Source organism: Seriola dumerili, unplaced genomic scaffold (assembly GCF_002260705.1).
Source record: "Seriola dumerili isolate Sdu_G_001 unplaced genomic scaffold, Sdu_1.0 BDQW01000242.1, whole genome shotgun sequence".
NCBI classification, from domain to species: Eukaryota; Metazoa; Chordata; class Actinopteri; order Carangiformes; family Carangidae; genus Seriola; species Seriola dumerili.
In genome coordinates this window covers 7,252,647-7,273,689 of record NW_019174497.1, presented here as the reverse complement: position 1 = coordinate 7,273,689, position 21,043 = coordinate 7,252,647, and the positions used below count along the sequence as shown (strand labels likewise).

General features: G+C 42.8%; 1 protein-coding gene across 3 annotated transcripts in view; it reads right to left on the bottom strand.

Moving 5' to 3' along the window:
• The window catches only part of LOC111229733 (transcription factor SOX-6-like), a 116,923-nt gene extending 96,143 nt beyond the window's left edge, over positions 1 to 20,780 (bottom strand). For all 3 annotated transcript variants that reach the window (XM_022756198.1, XM_022756199.1, XM_022756200.1), the window contains exons 1-2: positions 20,316 to 20,780; positions 1,343 to 1,412 (exon numbers count right to left, since the gene is read on the bottom strand). The gene's annotated coding sequence lies outside the window, so the exon portion shown is untranslated. The remainder of the gene's footprint in view (positions 1 to 1,342; positions 1,413 to 20,315) is intronic.
• Positions 20,781 to 21,043: the final 263 nt, after the last annotated feature.

The window sequence follows — 21,043 nt, the reverse complement described above, 5'->3', positions numbered from 1 at the left end:
TTTCTGAGTGATTGAATAAAAACATTGCAAAGAAACAAAATCCTGCAAGGCTGGACGTTGGGTCCATGTGGGTGGGGCTTGGGTTGTGGCTGAGGGCGGTAACTGCTTTGTTGTGACATCACAAAGTTACAGAAATCCCGACGGCTGGTTTTAAGGCTCAGTTTCTGAATACAGGCTGTGTGCATTTCTCTGTGGACTGAGGCTTTGATACTTTCACAGTATTAATATAGAACCTAGACCTGCTTTATAATCAAACTACACATGGACAGAGACCTTTATACTATATGGACCTTTGAGAAAGTTGATTTTTTTTTGCAGTAGAAATGTTTCTTTCTGCTTCCTACATCAATCATCAATGACCCCAAAGCTCTATGTTGTAACCCTTTAATTGCGTCATGACCCCATGGTGGAAAACCACAGCTCTAGATTGTGATACAAGACGATTTACACGACCCATAAATCAAGACTTTGAAACTGAACCCCCCGACCGACCAACCGACTGGCAGAACACAGATTATCACCCACAACAAAACACTGACGCTCATCTGTCCATTCTGCGAGTGAGATGCCAGCGAGAATCACACAGGCCACTTGTTGACCCAGCAGTGACACGGCTCAAGGGCCACTACAGAGAGCCTTAATAAGAATTCTTAAACAGGGGGATTAGCCAGATGGTCAGATCACTCTTTTCTCCAACCACTCCCATCTGTACATTTCATGTCTCCCGCCTCTGCTGAAACCATCCAGATCGGCCGCTGCAGCCTCACCAGCGTAATTTGGGCTAGTGTTACCTACAGCACTGTTTGACTCCAGATATAATCTTTATTGCTCACAGAGAGAAAGTCCATTAAAAGGCATACTGTAGGTCCCGGTGCTGAAAGGTTCCTGGAGTGATGCCTGTGAGAGTCTTTAAAAGACCCCTTTCTTCACCCGAGTGAAAGCAGCTATTGAGGGTGCACAGGGCAGAATACTAACTGGAGTGGAGGTCTGCATTTGCTGCGAAACAAATCAAAAGCGTTCTGTATGTGCTGATGGAGGGGAGAGAGGTAGTGGACATGCACACAAGTCAGCTACAGTTTTGTTAGCATGGACTAACACACACGCACACACACACACACACACACTGCTGCTCTGCTGAAACAACTGCTGGTGCCAAACGTGGCATGTTCAAACACCACCATGACTTGCTCCATTCTGCACGGAGGAAACAATAATGTGTTCTCCATTAGAGCTTAAAATCTACCATTTGGTGGACGTAAACATCCAGAGTGCCAAACGGTGGCACACACAAGAGGCCCATGTTAGTGTACCAGAAAATACATGTTGCTGAGGGGAAACTTACAGAAATAAGAGACTTCAACTCCAGCACCCTCTTCTCACTTGTGGATGACTTTAAAATTCATGAACGTCACCTGAAAAAGAGGAAAACAGAAGAAAATGATTGTATTTCCAATAATAATTGTGTAGTAGTCATCATCACCATTAATCAAATGATCAGTTTCAATTTCTTTTTTATGTCTAATGATGTCTAACCATACAGTTTTGTGAGCTATTTGTTTCTCAGACTTCTTCCTCCACCCAAATACAATGGGGGTGTAACTACAATGAAATAGCTGTTGACATGTGTTCTGTAGATTATCCAGGACTGAATCCTAAAATCTGGGCAAGCAAAACCAAAATTTTAAGTGAATCAGGAAACATTTTTTAACAAACACGGACTAAATTCTTCGCATCATGCCAACTTATGAAAATTTGAATTGGAACGTGTTTCTGGAGCCCAGTGAATACACTCTGGGCCCACCTGAGGTCTCTCTGTAGTGGATGTTCGAGACAGAACAGAGGTCCTGTGTGAAGTCCGCAGCAGCGCCAACAGAGGATCACTGTATTTCTCTCTCAGCAGTTTCGCTGCACAAACAACGGCACCGACTCAGCCACGCAAAGCCCAACAAATGACAAACAGAGCGATTCTTGTGCGTGGCTTTGAAGTCGAAAAAAAAATTGGCCACAATCTTTCTTAATACAGTTAGTGATGCCTGATATTTTCTTTCAAAAATTTGTCCCGATGAGAGCGGGAACAAATACGCTTGTCAAGTGGACAGCTTGCCATTCCTTGGATGCCTGGCTTAAACAGACCACTCTGACTCCAGGAGCTAACCTGGAGTCAGCCTTATTATAGCCTCACACGCACACAAGCACACACTACAAACAGCCATTTGCTAAACCAAGGTCCTAAAAAACAAATAATAACATCAAAGAGGTCAAACTGCCGATAGTCCGCTTTGAAGGTGCACTGCTCAGGACAGAGGGCCCCAAATTGAGAGAGGATGGGAGGCAGTCTTAATTGAGAGTGGGAGGCCGCTAATTAAAGAAAGAAAGAAGCTGAACAGGATGAGGACAGAGTTAAAGAGAGAGGCTGTGCTCACAGACACACAGGCAACACAACATACAGAGCACTATATGTATCGTGACCGCGCCTTAACACAGTATCTAAGTTGTACAAAGAGCGCAATATAAACACGCCTTTGATTCCACAATTTGAGGCTAATTGAGAACAATGAAGAAAAAAGGCAACACTGGGCATGTATGATCTTTTATTCATGTATTGAATCAAGCAAATGATTCTCTTGGATGCATTTTTCTCTCAGGGCATAATTAAGGGCAATTCTGACCAGAACAACTCAAAGACTTGTACGCTAAGAAGTTCTTGTGATAATAATAATTATAACAAATAGTCGGCAAAAAAACACACTTCGGAGAAACATCCCTGCAAATATTTCTGTAAGACGCAACTTCTTTCTCCTCTCTCTTTCTCTCTCTCTCTCTCTCTCTCTCTCTCTCTCTCTCTTTGTAGAAGAAGCAGGATTCCCCAACAAAAGCTGAAAAGACCAAAGACTCAAAGAAGCCACCTTTTCAATCAAGTGACTGCGAGCTGGAATCCCCTGAGTGCTGTTCACACTCTGCAGTGCTCGCTGACCCGTCTGAACACGTTCCAGATGTCTGTAGAACCAGTTATTCTGTTTCCTCTTCTTCTACCCCCCACCTCCCCTCAACCCCCTCAACCCCCCCCTTTCCTCCCTCCCTCCTCCATTCCTCCGCTCCACATGCCTTGCCACTCATCTGCAGATGGCAGATCTGACACCTGGAGGATGCTGGGTAATCAGAGAGACAGCTGGCTGCCCAGTAGAGGAGAGTAGTTGCAAAACGCACATGCTCTCACGCACGCACGCACGCACGCACACACACACACACACGCTTTCAGTCACAGCCTTCACACTCACATTCACACTAACATGCATGCGTTCTGCACAAAACATCCCTTGCGTTTCTGCATATGCTGATATACAGTGAACACACAGGGCATACAGCCCTGTGTTTATAAAGAGCTCCTCCACTTTGGTAATACTGTATGTACAAGCCACCCACTGGACAATCCACTGACAGGTGTGGTGCAGGGTAGATTAGGATGACACGGTCTTAAATAATAATACGTTATACAGTTTCTGTAACTATCTGTGTGTAGGAGTGGTGCTATAATGCACTGAAGGTGTGGCAGGAGAGTTCATGACTATAGACTACCTGCCCATGTAGATTTTCAAGCTTCTACATGTACACATTAACCCTCCGTGAGCCGCAACGTCCATGTTAATAAGGTGAAGCCAAAGAAACAAAAAATAACTCAGTCTTCATTGTCTTTCAGCTTCCTCACAATATGATGATGTAGAGCTATTGTTTTAATAAATTCTATTGTAATACTAAAGTAGACTTTCATTTTACACATAAGTATTTAAGTACTTCTTCTGAAGTGCTACTAAAAAGGAACTTCTACACATTAGAGCCATTACACTTGATCTGAATATGTGATTTTTGCAAATATTTGCCACATTGTGAGATACAGTGATATGTTACAGAGGGATTTCACAGACCTGAAGAGTGAAAAAGAGAGATGGTCTTCTGGAAGTAGATGGGCATCATTGAGTTACTGGAACCAGTCAGCACTCAGACAAGCTGCCACACACGCTCAGACAGTAACTAAGTACATTTACTTGAGTACTCTACTTAAGTGTATTTTTCAAGTACAATGACTTTTACTCCACTACACTTAAAAAGACAAATATTGTACTTTGATTCCACTACATTTCTATGAAGTATTCGTCACTTTGAAGCAAAGCTTTTAGTCAGTGGAATGAATTTTATTTTACTTTGAAAAATGTAACAGGCCTGTCAATCATGTTGTGCTGTTGCATTTTTGAACAGCTCAGTTAGAACTTGGCAGTGGCCTAATGATGGCTATGCTAGAAGTCAGAGGTCTGTAACTACTGTAGGTATGATTGTTTTTTTCCCCCCCTGTGTAAACTGCATCTAGAGCAAAGCCACTGTCTGTTTGATGGACACATGTGCACACACACATACACACAGCCAGAGCCGTGTCAGAACCCTATGGCCAGAACACTGCCATGCTGTTTTTTGAGGGGTGGGGCATGCTAAATAAAAAAATGAAAAAATAAAAATGAAATTGCTCCTTTTGTTGATTCAAGTGTGTTTTTATGGTGACTTCTACAGACTGTATCATATTCTACAAGCTTTTTATTCGACAGGTTCTACAGTCAGTTCATTCAGCAGGTTGTGTCAGAGTCATCAGGTTCTGTAAATGTGGAACAATGTGCTGACATGAAAAAATGTACTTTTGAATACTTTTTTAAAATCAAGTACTCCAGTACTTTAACTCAAGTGAAAATCTGACTGAACAACCTTCACTAGTATTGGAGTAATTTTTAACCAGGAGGATCTATACTTTGACTCAAGTAATAGAGTTGTTGGCTTTTTTCTGTCTCACTCTTCTGTTCATGATCTCCCCACATGTCCAGTCTCAACCACTGCTCCTCTCATCCACCTCAGAGGGGGAGCTGACACAGGAGCCGCGGGCTATAAAGCCATTTCAGGATCCTCCTGACAACTGCAGGAAGTAACAGCTACCTTTTTGGCCCATTGTCCAACAGCTGTAAAATGGCACATGTTGCCCTACTGTTGAGCCAGCAGCAAGAAAAAAAAAAGAGCACCTGTCTGGATGACAACCTTGGAGCAAGCAAAACGAAAGGCCAGAGCCATGCTTCTGGCAAAAGCAAAGCCGTGACATCATGGCCTTGCAGACTGTAACAGGAGAGGTAAAAGATATGGTGCACAACAAGGAGATACACTGTATTATATTCAGAGTGAGGCCTGCACCTGCACAATGAATGCATGCATTCACGCAACAAAATATGCACAGTCCCAAATGTTGTCTTGTCGCAGCTGTCAATGCCACTTGTGCAGACGTGGACACACTGGAGTAAGAACAATGGAACTCTATGAGACAGAAGCTCTCTCAATGAGCTTAGCACCACATGAGGCTCCGTGCTGCCACTTCCATGTCTGCACCATAGGAAGCGGAGTATGGCTCCAAGTAATCATATGGGCATTTAAGCCAGAATGAGGCTGAGTTGACCCATAAATAACGAGCTTAAAGCACACGCTGACTCTGTTTCTCTGCAAGCAAATTATCTTCCTGTTATCACTGAGCTATTTCATTGCATTTCACACTATGAAATTGTGACTGACAGGTTGTCAAACTTCAGATATCAATCCTATCTTATAAAAACATGCGTTTCATAACAAAATAATCTGCTTCACTAATACGTTTCAGAGAATTACCGCTGGATTATGTTCACTGGCAATGTTTATTCCAATCCTTGAGGAGTGACATCCTTAAATGCCAGGGTATGTTTGAAACAAACTAGTTCGTTTGTCATGTTGTCCAGGCATGTCTGAAGGCAAAAGTGTTTATAGCTGATCTGAACAGCCACGCTGGAAGGCAGGGCGAAACCCTGGCTGACATACAGAAGTGTGAAAATACAATAAACACTCAAATGAAACAGACAAACTTTCCTTAAGAGTGCTGGTGCTGTTGCACTCATTCATGAAAAAATAAAAATAACTAAAGGTCTTATATAGTATAAAGGTAGATGTCCATGTGTTCTTTGGTTATAAAGCAGGTCTAGGTTCTACATTAATACTATGAAAGTATCAAAGCCTCAGTCCACAGAGAAATGCACACAGCCTGTATTCACAAACTGAGTCTTAAAACGAGCCATCAGGACTTCTGTTACTTTGTGATGTCACAACAAAGCAGTCACCGCCCTCAGCCATGTCCCAAGCCCCGCCCAACTGGACCCACCATCCAACCTTGGAGGATTCGGTTTCTCTGAGTATTTACCTGAAATCTGTTATATTTTTATTAGATCACTTAGAAAACAGTGAGCCAATCAGAGGAGAGAATCAGAGCCTCCTCTCTTGTGAGTGGCTCGCCAACCTGTTGTTGCTAGAGCTCCAGAGAGAAGCCTTAGATGTAAAAGTACATTGAGATGGTTTTTGGTTTAAATAAAACACAGGAGAAGTGTGAAAAATGTGATCTTTAAAGGGGCACTCCATCAACTTTACACATCAGGATCAGTTTACTGATGATGGGAAGGAGAAGCTGTGTAAAGTCTAACAAAATAACTTTGATGGTGTTACAGTGATATCATCAGGGTTGTCAAGCTTGGAGACTACGGCCTGTGTTACAATCTGGATGTGTGAAGACTGAAAAACGGAAAGAACAATGGAAAGGTATAAAATATGGGACCTTTAAAGCAGCAGAGAGACGTTTCAGTCCTGCCCACCTTCTAAACTTTGTACCCATGCTAAAGTGGTTTTGATTGACGGGGTGTCAGTTTCAGAAAATTAAAATGAAATTGTGAGATGAAGAGCCCCCTTAACCCCCAGTTCATCTAAACGTGGTTGGTCGGGCGTGTAAACGCAGGACTTGGAGCGGTCTGCATCTAGTTTGGTTGTGTTTAGTTCTGTTTGGCAAAGGAGGGAAGGAGGTGGGAAGGATAATATTTCACCATTAATGTTTTCTGTTTATGCTGATAAAGAGACAGAGTTGCAGATATACACGTGGGTGGTCAAACCGCTGCTCAGAGCACCTTTAATAAGTGCAACAAGTGAAGAGGATGTTTGCATGAGTGAAAAGCTTTTGTGTTTCCTTCACAAAAGGCTTAGGTGAACATTACAGAGGCTTAAGTGACAACATGTATTCTCTCCAGAGTCGCTGTTAACATGAAATATTGCTCAAGTGAAGGGTGGGAGGGAGAGAGAGGGCTGGTAGGGGCAAGCGCCAGCACATACGTCTCGACCTCGCCCCTCTGCTTGCTACCCTTAGGAGATTACATTAGGGCGCTCACCATTGTCCCGCTTCTTCAAGACAAAGCCTGTTCCACTGTGCAAACAGCGCGCCTTGGAAAGATTGTAAAAACAAGAGGTGAATGTCAAAGGCAGAAGTGAATAGGATCTCTCCCTTCTTTTGTCAAGCCGATGAGGTATGCACAAACACATCGCTGCGTGACAGAGAAGAAAGGAGGGCCTTGTGAGGGAAGCAGCCGGAAAAAGTTGGAGCGTCTTTGCATGAAAAGGCCAATACCGTGAGAAGTCGCCTGCCTGACTCCTGAGTCTATAGAAAAACCCCTCCACAAGTATTTGGATGAAAGACCCCCCCCCCCCCCCCCAAAAAAGAAAAAAAAAAAACACAGAAGCCATCACGCTAAAGACAAAACACAAGGAATGGAATGACAACCTATAGCTGTAGAGAGAAAGGTTTTCTGGGATATAGAACATAAGTTTGCAAAACTTTTTTTCTTTGTATCCAGCAAAAAAAAAACACAGTAGTACAAAATAATATAATCATCAATAAAGTAAATTTTCCTCATTTGCTGCAAAGTGATATCAGATGTATGAAGACCAGCCAACCACTGCTAAGCGTTCACTATCCCTGCCTGAAGTCAGCCTTGTCATGACCCAAACAAGGCTTTAACTGTCAGGGGCAATTAATGAGGGCGACCTCGGCTCCCTCTAATTTACAAGGCCAGCGCCAGTCTGTAATTAATTGCTGCATGCATAAATGTAAATGAGTCCACTGGGGAAGCAGAGTGAGGAAAAAACGGCTGTCAGGCCAATATTCCTGCAGGGAGCAATCTGTGAGAGAGGGAAATGATTTAGAGGACAGCACACAAATCTGCTGCTCTGTAAAACATGGAGAAGCCCAACATGAGGGGAGGCTTGTTGAGGTGAGGAGGAGGTGGTTGTCAGAAATGGCTTTAAAAAACGGATAGAAAAACTGTGGTGGCAATAAATATCAACTGTTTTACTTCAATCCCCTCCTCCCCCATATGTCTACAATTTGTATTCATAAGAGAAATCAAACATACAGTTTATCTCTTTCCCCTTCCCCACACTGTTCTGACTTGTTGCACTGCAGTGACGTGTTTTCCTAAGAAATTAATGAGTGTATTTCATTTTATAGAAATCTTTGGCATGATGCAAATGTTTACTGAGGATCAAGACTTTTTCCTTTGCTTCATTTCCCCACATTTCTTGTCTATATAAGTGCATTTTTGCTGCTGTGTCCGCAGCTGAAACAGACGTCTGTGGGATTCAGGCTGAGAGAGTGATTACATGGCTAACAGTTATTGATCTGACTGGAGCCACATTTTTCAGTCCTCTGCAATTTTATGATGCTACTCACATTTTATGCCCCATCTCAGTTTGGAGTTGGTTATCATGAAAGCTCATTATTTTTAATCTTAGATAATCTGGGGGAAATTGATGGATTAACACATGTACACATTTGCAGCTGGAAATGTCCTGATACAACCTTGTGGGCTGCAGAGAAAGCTCCACAGGTGGAACTCTGGCAGATCGGATGGTAAAGTGAAGACTTATACATTTTATAAATATCAATTGGGCAAGATCAGACTTGATATTTGTGATATACCAAACAGGTCTCTTAAGACATGATTCTTTTCACATGTAAGTGTTTGAGTTATGTCAAATTGGACGGATGTTCTGTTCTCCTCAGGCTGATACACACAAGACTCCTTCCATCATCGGCGTTATTATCTCCACCAGCAAAAGACATGGAGCTGCACAATGACTAAACACAAGCAGAAAATCAAACAGGGGCGGGCGCAAGAACTATGTAATCATTTGTGGCAGCTACAATAGCAGCTCTAATTCATAAATCTCCAGCACAAAGGGCCGCCACTTAACTCCCTTTGTGTGCGCCATGAAGAAACAGGCACAGAAACCATTGTCCATTCAAACCTACACAAATGTGAGGAAAACACACGTGAAATCCACAATGTATGGGTCAAAGTAGTGACACTTACACACACACGCACACACACACACGCACACACACAGAAACATACAGCAGGCCCCGCAGCAGCCACAATAGCGTCTTTATGACATAAGCTACTTTTCACTACAGTGCTTGAGAAAAGGCAAATGAGATTTTTCCTATAGCTGGCCTCCAGCAATAACAATTGACATCACAGGCGGGCCTACGTATGTTTCCCATATTAAACAGGGAGACACAGTGTAAGCTCCTTGAGAATGAGACTTAACAGCCTGCTGAGGCAGCGATTTTCTCCTCTGCAATGGCAGGCCCTCCAACAGGGAACCATCATCTTGAGGGACGGTGGCAAAGGGCCATTTTATTCGGTTACACGTCGGCTGCGAGCCAAGACAAATTAGCTACCTCTAACAATACAGTGGTACGACTGACCTGATTGGTTGTTTCCCCTGTAGTTACATCTCAGACTGAGCAGTAAAACAAAGTTTGCTCCCACAACCTGCGGTTATCAATAGATGCATGGAAAAGCCCACGAGGTGGGTCCCATGGTGTGGCTGTAATTCTCCTCAGATGGGTCACACAATAACACACACACACACACACACACACACATGCACAGCGCTACTATCAGTGAGTGTATCTTATGTGTGTGAAACCTCCTGGCACAAATGTCAGCAGGCCATGATGCCGCCATCCGCCCCACCATCTAAAGTGTGTTGGATTACGTGGCGGAAACCTGAGGTCTGAGCCCAGTCAGCTTGATACCCAAGCCAGCGCCACTCCTCTGCACACCCCGTCATCACTGAACACCGCACTCCACGCTCCTGCTAATCCAACACTGTGTTCAGAACATAGCATACCATATACAAATAGACATGAGCCAGGAGTGTGTCAGGAGCATGTCATTTTTGAACACTTTCCCAGGCGCTATATAGCCCTGGGAACTTCATGACACCAGGAGTGAACCTGATGTGTGTATCTCAAAAAGACTGGCTGCCTTCAGAGCTGCCTGTCAAGCGGCGCATTTCTATTCTGAGCCACACGGTCAATACTCAGCCTCCCTCATTCTCTCTCTCTCTCTTTCTCTTTTTTTCTCACTGTTGCTTCTATCTCTCCACTGCGAGCCCAAACACTCACCACCATCTCATGATGACAACAACTCGATTAAAGGCTTCTTTTGGGGCCTGGAAACCATGGCAACGCCCTGCGTAGACAAGCTGGCCGGCGACCAATTGGATTTGGGCTTTTGGCTCGGTGGGTGGGACCACGCTATCCTGGCCCTCACTACTTCACCACAGGGTCGTTTCAGAGGCCTCGCACCCCGAACCCTGCCGCCACGCCCCATTACTCCAAACCACTCGGAGCGGTAAAGTGAAGGTTAGCCTGCCTGCTTTTAGAGGAGGGAAGAATCAAACTATAAAAGCTATGTAAACATGAGCTCAGAGGAAAATCACACCAGGATTGTTTGCAGTTGTTTCTTTCAAAATCTAAAGTGATTATTAATCTTTTTTACTTTGTTTACCCAGGTGAGAACAATGCCACGCACCTGGTTCTGCACCAAATAACCAATAAATCTGATTGATTCGCTGTTCTTAAACTGGTACAAAAGCTGAATTATGAGTTGAGTAGAAAAGGAAAAACGATCTTCATGAGGGCGCCTCATGTACAAACTATAACTTTTATGCAATAACTTTTTACACATAGACGGACAATTAAAGGTCCCATATAGTATAAAGGTAGATTTCCATGTGTTGTTTGATCATAAAGCAGATCTAGTTTCTATATTAATACTGTGAAAGTATCACAGAGTCCACAGAGAAATGCTCACAGCCTGCATTCAGACACTGAGCCTTAAAATGAACTTTGTGACAACAAAGCAGTCATTGCTCTCACCCATGCCCAAGCCCCGCCCACCTGGACCCATCCAACCTTCCTTTACCTGAAATCTGTTATATTTTTATTTGATCACTCAGGAAACAGTCAGCCAATCAGGAGAGAGGCTCAAAGCCTCCTCTCACCGACCTGTTGTTACTAGAGCTCCAGAGAGAAGCCTGAGAGAACAGATGTAAAACTACATTGAGATGGTTTTAAAACCATAAATATATCTTCTTATCGATCAACACTTCAAATAAAACAGGAAAAGTGTAAAATGCATGACCTTTAAAGGGGCACTTCACCAACTTCACACACCAGGATCAGTTTACTGATGATGGGGAGGAGAAGCTGTGTAAAGTCTATGACACTGGAGTGATGTCATCAGGGTTGTCAGGCTTGGATACTACCAAAAGCCAGCGTTACAATCTGGATACATGAAGACTGAAAATGCAGCAGTTTACCAGGATCTAATGAAGAGACACAATTGAGTGGCATTATGGGAAACTTAGGGTTCCAGCAATTTTAGCTCAAGCTTAAGTCAGGATATTGGAGCTACTGCTGCTTCAATCTGGATGATTTGTTAGTTGTTTTCCCTCACAAGTCCCCGATTCATGGAAGAGCAACACTAAATTGCTGGAGTTGCCTTTTAAATACTTTGGCAAGATTTTTCCCCTTATGCTTCCATTCTTACATTCAAACTAAATATATATATATATATATATATGTCTCCCAGACACTTGTCATTGTGACGGTATCAGACCCTCTTCTTCCTATCCAGGCATTTATATCTTCCAATTAATACCTAACCTTGTTTACACTACACAGCAATATCAGGTTTTTTATGACTGAACAATATGAAATGAAATGAGACATGTACTGAATAGAAGAAGGCAAAATAAATTCCCTTTTTGTGGTTTGGACCACAGAAAACAAGCTACGTGTAACTGTGTTCTCAGCTCAGTTTTTATCTGTTATGAAATGTGTGTACGCCTTAGAATGTCTGTGTGTGTGTGTGTGTGTGTGTGCACTGTCCAAGGCTCAAGTGCACCGTGCAGCAGCTCAAGCAGTCTCAAAGGGGCTGATGAGAGCAGCACAGGAGACGTTTTCCACACCACAAACATTTTAGCAAATTTCCCTTTTTCTTTTCTATCATTGGACATTAATTTATGATGGGAGTTCAAAAAGAAACTTGCAGTGTTGTACTGGAAACAACTTGTATTATAAATCTTTGTCATACAGTCATTAAGAGGCGAAATGGTGATCATATTAACAGGCACAGCATCTGAAAGAGACTCATCGACATCAACAGTAGACTTTCATCAAACAAATAATTTTCCTGTTTGTTTTAATCTATAGGGAGTGCCGGAGGGGTGGGGTTTGTTTGTCATTACAATTCAGAAAGAGGCAGCTTGGCCGTCAGTCACACAAGAGATGTGCAAATGTATCATCATAACTTTCATTCGATTGTAAAAACTTTCAGGCGCTTGTGTCATCTCACACACCAAACCCCACCCATCTGGTTCTTAAGAAGGATAAAACAAACCAAGAGATGTTTGCTAATGACAACCATGTTCCCATATTGACTCATAGCATCATATGAAGCCCATTGCAGGTTTATACTGAAGTAAGGATTCATCTTAGGGCAGTTAGTTGGAATAATATTTCCTGATGAACACCAGGTTCTCTGTGGAGTTGGGAACAAAATCCCCCAAAATGCATCACCACTGTGAGTTTTCATGAACCATGGAGGGTATCCTCTTAATCCCAACCCCAAAAATGAACAGAAGATAATCTCCAGAGCTCACTTTTCAAAGCAAAGATGGTTTAAACAAACCCACCACGGCAGCCCATTCTCATTGCACAACCTAAAAAAAAATTTAAAAAAAAAACAGTGCTGCGGAAAACAAAACATCTGTCTGTATCAAGGCTGCTGAACAACTCTGCACTGAGGGGATAATGAATGACACTCAGCCTTCATAAAAGTTCCCAAACCATACAAGTACCATGTCGCACACTGCAACCCTGAAAAACAGCCACACAAATACTTTAGGCCGAGACAACAGCTCACAGACAGACAGCCCGAAAACAGGCTTTTTTGTCATATGAGTCTCATGTCAGAATGAAATAAGCAGTGCTCTAACAACGATAAAAACTCTGTTGTGTTATTTGATATGAAAGTCACTGATAGCATTTTGACTGAAAGAAGAGAATCTGTTTTTTTTTCAGTCCTTATTTGACACTAAAACGAAGAGCGGCTGCAGCAAATGTTTAGCGTTTCAGTGTGAGGTGTGAGTTCCAGCTCCGCTCTAAGTTCATCTGTCAAGGCAACCGGCCTTCACTTGGGATGTTAAATGTAACCCAAAACGAAAAGAAGGGAGGAAGAGACCCTGAAAGAAAGAGTGGAAGGAGGAGGAGGGGGTGAAATAAAAGCTCTAAAAGCTCCTGGACATGCAGACATGTGATTTCCCTTTTCTGAAAAATCATCAGGAGCAGTGTAATTGATAAAGCATCTGCTGCTGCTGCTGCTGCAGTCCAAGGCCACAACGACTGACTGACAGATAAAGAGCCACTGGAGCACCAGTGTCAGTCACCTGGTCACCCCATAGTCTTGTTAGAAATACCAAAAATTTGTAATCTGATTGGATGAGCCAAAGAGCCCAACCACAGCACTTTAATCCTGTCATTCATGTCCACAATTTAGCAGAAAATAGACTGCAGTGGACATTTTTAACATTCATTTTGTCTGGTGAAGCCTAGACGTCCATCAAGTGCAGCAGAGAAAGAAATAATCTGAATTATGTCTTTTTAGAATGACTCCTTTAAATGAAACGATAAAGTGACAATGATGAGATTTCCATGACCAAGCAGCAGTGAGTAATAACTTGTGAGACTAATCTATTTTGCATGCAACATCATTTTTTTCAAAAGCAATCTATTTCTTTAGGGAAAAAAATAATTACACGAACATAAGATCAAGAGAATCCACCTTGTAATAGAGCTACTAGCTCGAACTACCAAATCTACTTTCTATCTGAATTTGACAAAAGACAATAAATTGATCAACTAATTTAATTAATTGTGCATCACATATCACAGATATTAGTTAAACTTCATGTGGTGGATGTGTAACTTAAGTGGTTCATTGTTAAACCTTTTCTCCAGTTATTTAAAGATCCCATATAGTATAAAGGTAAATTTCCATGTCTTGATTATAAAGCAGGTCTAGGTTCTATATTAATACTGTGAAAGTATCAATACGCTCAGTCCAGAAATGCACACAGCCTGTATTCAGACACTGAGCCTTAAAACCAGGCGTCAGGACTTTGTGATGTCACAACAAAGCAGTCACCGCTCTAAGCCATGCCCCAAGCCCCGCCCACCTGGACCCACCATCAAAAAACTTACAGGATTTGGTTTCTCTGAGTGTTTACCTGAAATCTGCAGTGTTTTTAATAGATCACTCAGAAAACAGTCAGCCAATCAGAAGAGAGACTCAGAGCCTCCTCTCTTCTGATTGGCTCACTGACCTGTTGTTTCTAGAGCTCCAGAGAAAAGCCTGAGAGAGGAGATGTAAAACTAAACTACATTGAGACGGTTTTTGGTTCTTAAAACCACAAATATATCTTCTTATGGATCAACACTTCAAATAAAACACAGGGAAAATTTAAAATATGGGACCTTTGATTATTTATTTAAAGTTATTTATTTCCCTGTCCCTGTGCCTTTTTGTCCCTTATACTATAAAGTTAGGATGCTTTTTTTGGACAGTTAAGTACAGTTCTTTAGCACAGTCAGATCAATGTGAAATGCAAATACTGGAGGGGATCAAATAAAGGGGAGCAGTATATGACAACAAGAAAAGTAAAGCATAAGCCATTTTGCTGCTCATCATTTAGTTTTGAATGAATGACTCTCAACAGCTCAGACAAACGGCAGCTCTCTGTGCTGCGTCGATGGAGAGTGTGATGGTGAGTTTTTCCACTTGCGGAAACAAAAAAAGAGAGAGCAGAGAGGAGAGTGCGCCAAGTCGTTTGCAAATCACAAAACAAACAGGAAAACAGAAAAAAAGCAACATTACAGACAACATTCATTCCAAATAATCAAAGAAAAATAAAGTGGTAGAAGTTTAATATGGACTCAAGCCCTGTTATTTTTCTCCCTAGGCAGGATGCTGGGTCTGTGAGTGTGTTAACAGTGCAGCAGTCATTTGTCGTTTGTCTTGTGTAAAGCATACGATTATAAATCTTACTCAATCCTCCGCAGGTACACAACAGTCATTGTTAACGTGACAGACATCAGAGGACGCTGACACACACCCTGATGCTTAAAGAAAGAAAAGTCAGACAGAGAGAGAGAGAGAGAGAGAAAAGAGGCACGGAGGTTGAACTTCATGAACTTCAGCTGCTCTGTGCATCAAGACGCCGAAAAATCTGAGCTGCAGTCAACGTGACGAGGAAAAAGATAATGCATGTAAAGATGCATAAAGAGGGGGATGGAGGAGTGACTGCGTGTGTTTGTGTGTGTTTGTGTGTGTGTGTGTGGGGGGGGGGCGGGGGTGTTGTCATTAGGAGTTGGTGTGTCAGGTAAGCTCTCATTCTGGGCTTTGTAATTGGATGGTGGGGAGCAGGTGGTGGAGAATCGGCGGCAGAAAGGAAAGGTTACCCCGACCATTGAAAAAGAGGAGAGAGGAGAATAAACGTTGTGTCTTGTTATTCTCCGCTCTGGAGAAAAATGAGGAAGCTGTTTCCAAGGTTATGTGGTGGTGGAGAACAGAGGAGAGCAGTATGCCCACCCAGCGGGGCACACACACACACACACACACACACAGAGTCAAGAACATACATACAGTACGTGAAGGCAGAAAGGCCACCCAGTGTAGACACACAAGACGAGGACACAACAAGATACACAGACACATGCTTTTATATTATACACACCTACAGTTACTGTGCAGAAGGACACGCGTGAATACATGCAAACAGGTAAGCCCATGCACACACACAAACATACGCGTGCCTATAGCACACAAGTACGAACACACTGGATAAAATGTTAAATGCACATGAGCACACCGAGTCACACGCAGAGGAACATTTGACAGGTTGGTTTATGTCGACAATCACAAAAAGACAAAAGATACTAAAGTCCATAGACGCACACAAACACACACACAGATACTGTACATACACACACCTAGGCTTGCATTGTGGTTGAGAAACTTATGGGCATCTGCCAGCGTGCTTCAAGTGCTCATTCTCGCGGGCCTCAGCCTCTTTTTCAGCAGCAACACTGCAATTTGGGTGTGCCGTTGGGCCCGAGATAAGTATAGGCTGACTAATATGCACTTAGGACCCAGGGAGAAATACTTAGGGCTAAATGTTTAATTTGTGTTTGTACAACACATGTCCAATTTCGGGGCTGGTGTCTTTTTCAAAGAGCCCGACAACAAATAATTAGGATTCTCCAAATCAGCCACAGGCTTAAAATGGAGGAGCGACGGTTTTTCCGATGAAGGTGAATTGACATCCTCACAAAAAAAAAAAAAAAAAAAAAAAAAAAAAAAAACAAACATGTGGAAACACTTAAATCTATAACACTATGGTCAGCACATGAAAGAAGGCCAATAAACAGTGAAAATATAATAACGGTATTGCAGAGGGGGGTTAAGCATCATGATGCATCCTCAAGATGAAATTAAATAGTTTCTTTTGCACATCAAGCTGTTAAGGTTGTCTGATAAAAGGCAAGCTCACACTCACTCTCCAAATTCACTTCTTCCCCTCCTCCTCCTCCTCTATTCAATGTCTCTCTTCATCTCACTCTCTTCTTCTCTCAGCTGTCAAATCCTTTAATCTTTCCCATTTGTACCCTCTTTCTGCCACTAAATAGTCCCTCTGCGCCACACCAGAGGAAAAGGCCTCTCAGGGTCCAAGAAATATATGTGGCACATTATTCATGACGTGTGAGCGATGGCTGGATTTCTAAGAAACAGAGAATTAGATCCTGAGGTTGGCCTTGCATTACATTAACACCAGCATGCACATTTTCAGGGCTTAATGTTGGGAATAAAGAAAAAGAAAAAGGAGTTGATATTGATATTTTCAAAATAAATCCTCTTTAGTGATTTATAATAACAGACAAACTTGTGTTGATGCTGGAAAAGATAGAGGTGTAATCAAAAAATTTAATTGCCTATATCAAATCACAAAATCAAAAGAAATTTAATAAAATCATCATCTGTAGGGCTGACCTAAAAAATTAAGATGCTTTTTATTTTCAACTAAGTAATTGGATCTGTGGGATTTAAATGCACAAAATGTAGTCCACCCTTAGTTTTTTTTTTTTTTATTGCAAGAGACATAATTTTAATGTTGTATTTTAATCTATATTTCATCACAGGCGGCGATTAATTCATATTGGCTGCAGATATGATGCGCATTTTACGCACGGTTGGTGATTTCATGTTGCTGACAGAGTCCTGATGGACCACACAGTGACCGGCCGCTGTGTTTAGTCTGTCCGCCTGTTGTCAGCGCTGATCCCCACAGAGGAGATGCAAAAAAAAAAAAAAAAAAAAAAAAAAAAAAAAAAAAAGGGAAAAGCTGCAGGTCTCCCTCAGACAGCGGGGAGAGCGCAGCCATGCAGCCCGGGACAATGTGCTGAATTGGCAGCCTATATATAAGTCTGCCATTTGGACACTCTAATGCCACTTTACCTTATGAGGGAACTTCAACCCGCAGCACCTGCTCAAAACAAAATGCCATAGGAGATCAACTTCGGCGACCCCCTCCCCTGCTCGGATTGTTTTTCAGACAGACACTCTCACTTACAAGAGAGAGGGGGTGGTGGTGGTGGTCTATAAATTGTTTCTGCCACAGTCCAAACAATTAAACAACTTGTTGGAAATTGTGATTTACTGCGTAAGCCGCTGTGGGCAGGTCCAAACTGGCAACTGGAGGACCTGTCAGGCCGGGCAATTATAACCCTGAATAGAGGAGTGATTTGATGTGCAAACAAAAAAATGTGGATGCGAAAAACAATTAGCGCACAGCTGATGCTGGGAAATTGCGCATTCTCGCTCACTCCACACATGACAAGTGTTGAAGATCTAATGGTTTCAGTTTGTTCAAATTAATCAGAAATCAGTGGAACAATTATCCGGACTTTGCGTTTCCTCTTTAGCGGTTTTCAGACTCATTTCTATCATGGGAGTGTGATCTCTCTCTCTCTCTCTCTCTCTCTCTCTGTCTCTCTCCCTCTTTCTTTTTCTCTCTCCCACTCTCTCTGCGTCTCTAAAAGCTCCTTATCTGCAGGCGAGCAGTGTCTTATCTCGGAGGTGTAGTGTGGCTCTGAATGTGGGGAAACACCCTGAAGTGACTCTATCAGTCTCCTTCAGGCCGCTGTCGTGCGCCTTGTCCTCCTGTACCCCCTGTCACATCCTCACCGTGAACTCGGGGCAAAGTGATTGTCCGAGCTGCAGGCTCCTCGCTCCGGGGATAAGAAACTGTCCCTGCCTGCGTGACTCGAGTTCACACACCCGCAATTAACTTCATACACAAGCAGCTCTGTCACTCTACCAGGCTGCGTAACTGACAAGTGAAACTGACACCTTTTATCGCCCAGAAAGTCAAGACGCACGCTCCACACTTTTTAACGATGCAACATAAAGAAAGAAAGAAAGGCAACGATCGCACTGAAAATCATGTAGGAGGGAAAAAGGAAACTTACAGACTAATTCTCAACTCTCCCGCCGTGCTGGGACACTGTCCTGTTTCCCCCGGTATTGTCTCCCAATGGACCCGCGTTAGGGCTCCGAGTCTATTTTAATATATGACTCACGCATTCTTCTAGGGTCAGCCGCCGTGACCTCCGAGGGGGGAACGTTAACTTGGGCCCGAAAGACGCCCCTCTTCTCTTCTCCCCCTCTGTAGTCTATTTCTCTCTATTGTAGTCCAGTGAGTTACATGTGGGGGAAACACGGGACACCACAGATCCGCTGAAATGTGCGTCTCTGGAGGTGCCGCGGAGCCCGGGGACGCGCACACACGAACCACAGAGGTCCGGCAGAGCGCGGGGCGTTCACGATCCTGGACAGAAGGCTACCGCTGTGTGGCCGATGAGGAAACTACTGAGTGTCACCCCGCAGACTCCAGTGGAGCTGAATGCGATGACTACAGAAAGACATTTTTTCAAAAACGGCTCTTTAGAATTAAAGTTCAGCGCCTTTTGTAAAGTTTTTAATTTACTTGGCTATTTTATGCAAAGCTCATTTGCGCACAGTGCTTCAGAGACTCTTCCTAAATGTCTCTTAAATGGGCTGTGAGCCTATTGAAGCGTTTTCTGGTGCTACAGAGCCGCTGAACCACTTCTGTTAATAGCGCATGACAGGGATGTCCGTTAAACTCCAGTTCATTCTCTGCTTTTCTTGAACAATATAGCTGCATCTTTTATGGCTGAAATTAACCTTGACTTCCTTTCATTTAGTTTAAAAGCTTAAAGTGGGTGAAGGAAGAGAAAATGAATTAATGAAGGCATGTTTTGAAGACAGATTTGTGCTCATATTTTTGCTATGTTTGCAGGATCACAGATTTAATGGTCCATGTTTATATTTAACACTGACCCTAAGATAAGTCTCAGCGGAAAAATCACAACTTTTTTTTGCAAAGATTCTTAGGTGAAGTTCAGTTTGAGGTTAATCTCTCCACCACACTGTTTCTGTGTGTTTACAACAAACTTAATATTGGTTATTATAAAAGAAAATAATCAATATTTATGATACTTCACTTTTGACTTTGTCATTCTATACAACTAACACGCAAATAACAATAGTTGACAATAAACTCATGGTATTGGTTGCTGGTTATTATAAATTGTTATGGTTTTATTACAAACACTCCTCTGAGTTTTTTGTGACATTGTCTTATTATAAGTCTGTTAATAAATCAGCTACTCAACATAACCTTAAGTTTTTTTCCTCTAATGATACAGAAAGTTTAAAAAAAAAGATTTGAGAGTTAGTTATTGCGGGTCATCTCGGGTCGACCGAGTCTAATCACGGCCCAGCTGCAGGTTTAAAGCCACTGATGGAGCCTGAATCCGCTGCTGTCATCGCTGTTTGTTTTGCAGCAGAGATAACCGAAGTGCGCGCACCGACTTTCAAAACAAGCAGCTCGGAGGACGCGCCGGGTGACGGTCCCGGTGCAAGTCCACACTGATGCAACAGGACTTCTCTTACCTGGATCCGCTGATTCGACTCCTCACTGCTGCGCCTTTTTTTTCTCGCTACAAATTCGGAGATTATATTTGACGATGCTGACGGTGATGATGGTGATGATGATGAAGGCAGGCTGTCAGCGCTGAGACCAAACAAGAGGAGTCAGTTCAAACAGTCTTCAAATCCCGTGCGTAAAGTCACCATCGCTGGAGCGTGTCGGGGACTTTGGTAACTCCTCTGTTTGCGCTGCGCCGACGATCAGAAAGTAAAAACAAAATACTTCGGCGTCGTTGTCAGAAGAGACGCGGAGCCCGAGGAGCTGTCATTTGGAGGATATTTTTAAAAAGTAATTTAAGTTACTTCCCGTCCAGCGCTATGTGGAGGTTAAGTGAGAGTGCGGGGCAGTGTCGGGTAAAGAGGCAGAGGCAGGATAACCCCTCCTCTCTCTCCCTCTCTTTCTCTCTCTCTCTCTCTCTCTCTCTCTCTCCCTCTCTCTCTCTTTATATCTCCCTCTCTGTCTGTCTCTCTCTCTTTTTTGCAGTCCCCATAAAAATCTCTCTCACTTTGTACTTAATATTTTCCTTTTCCCACTCTCTTCCTTATTTTAACTTCTCTGTTTATCTCTGTCTTTCCCACTTTTCTCTCTATGGGCATAAAGGCTTCACAGGCGTGTGAGTGAATGCATGCGCGTGCTGGTCACCTGTTCCTGTCCGGCAGTTTGAGTAACAATTTAAAAAATATATTGATTT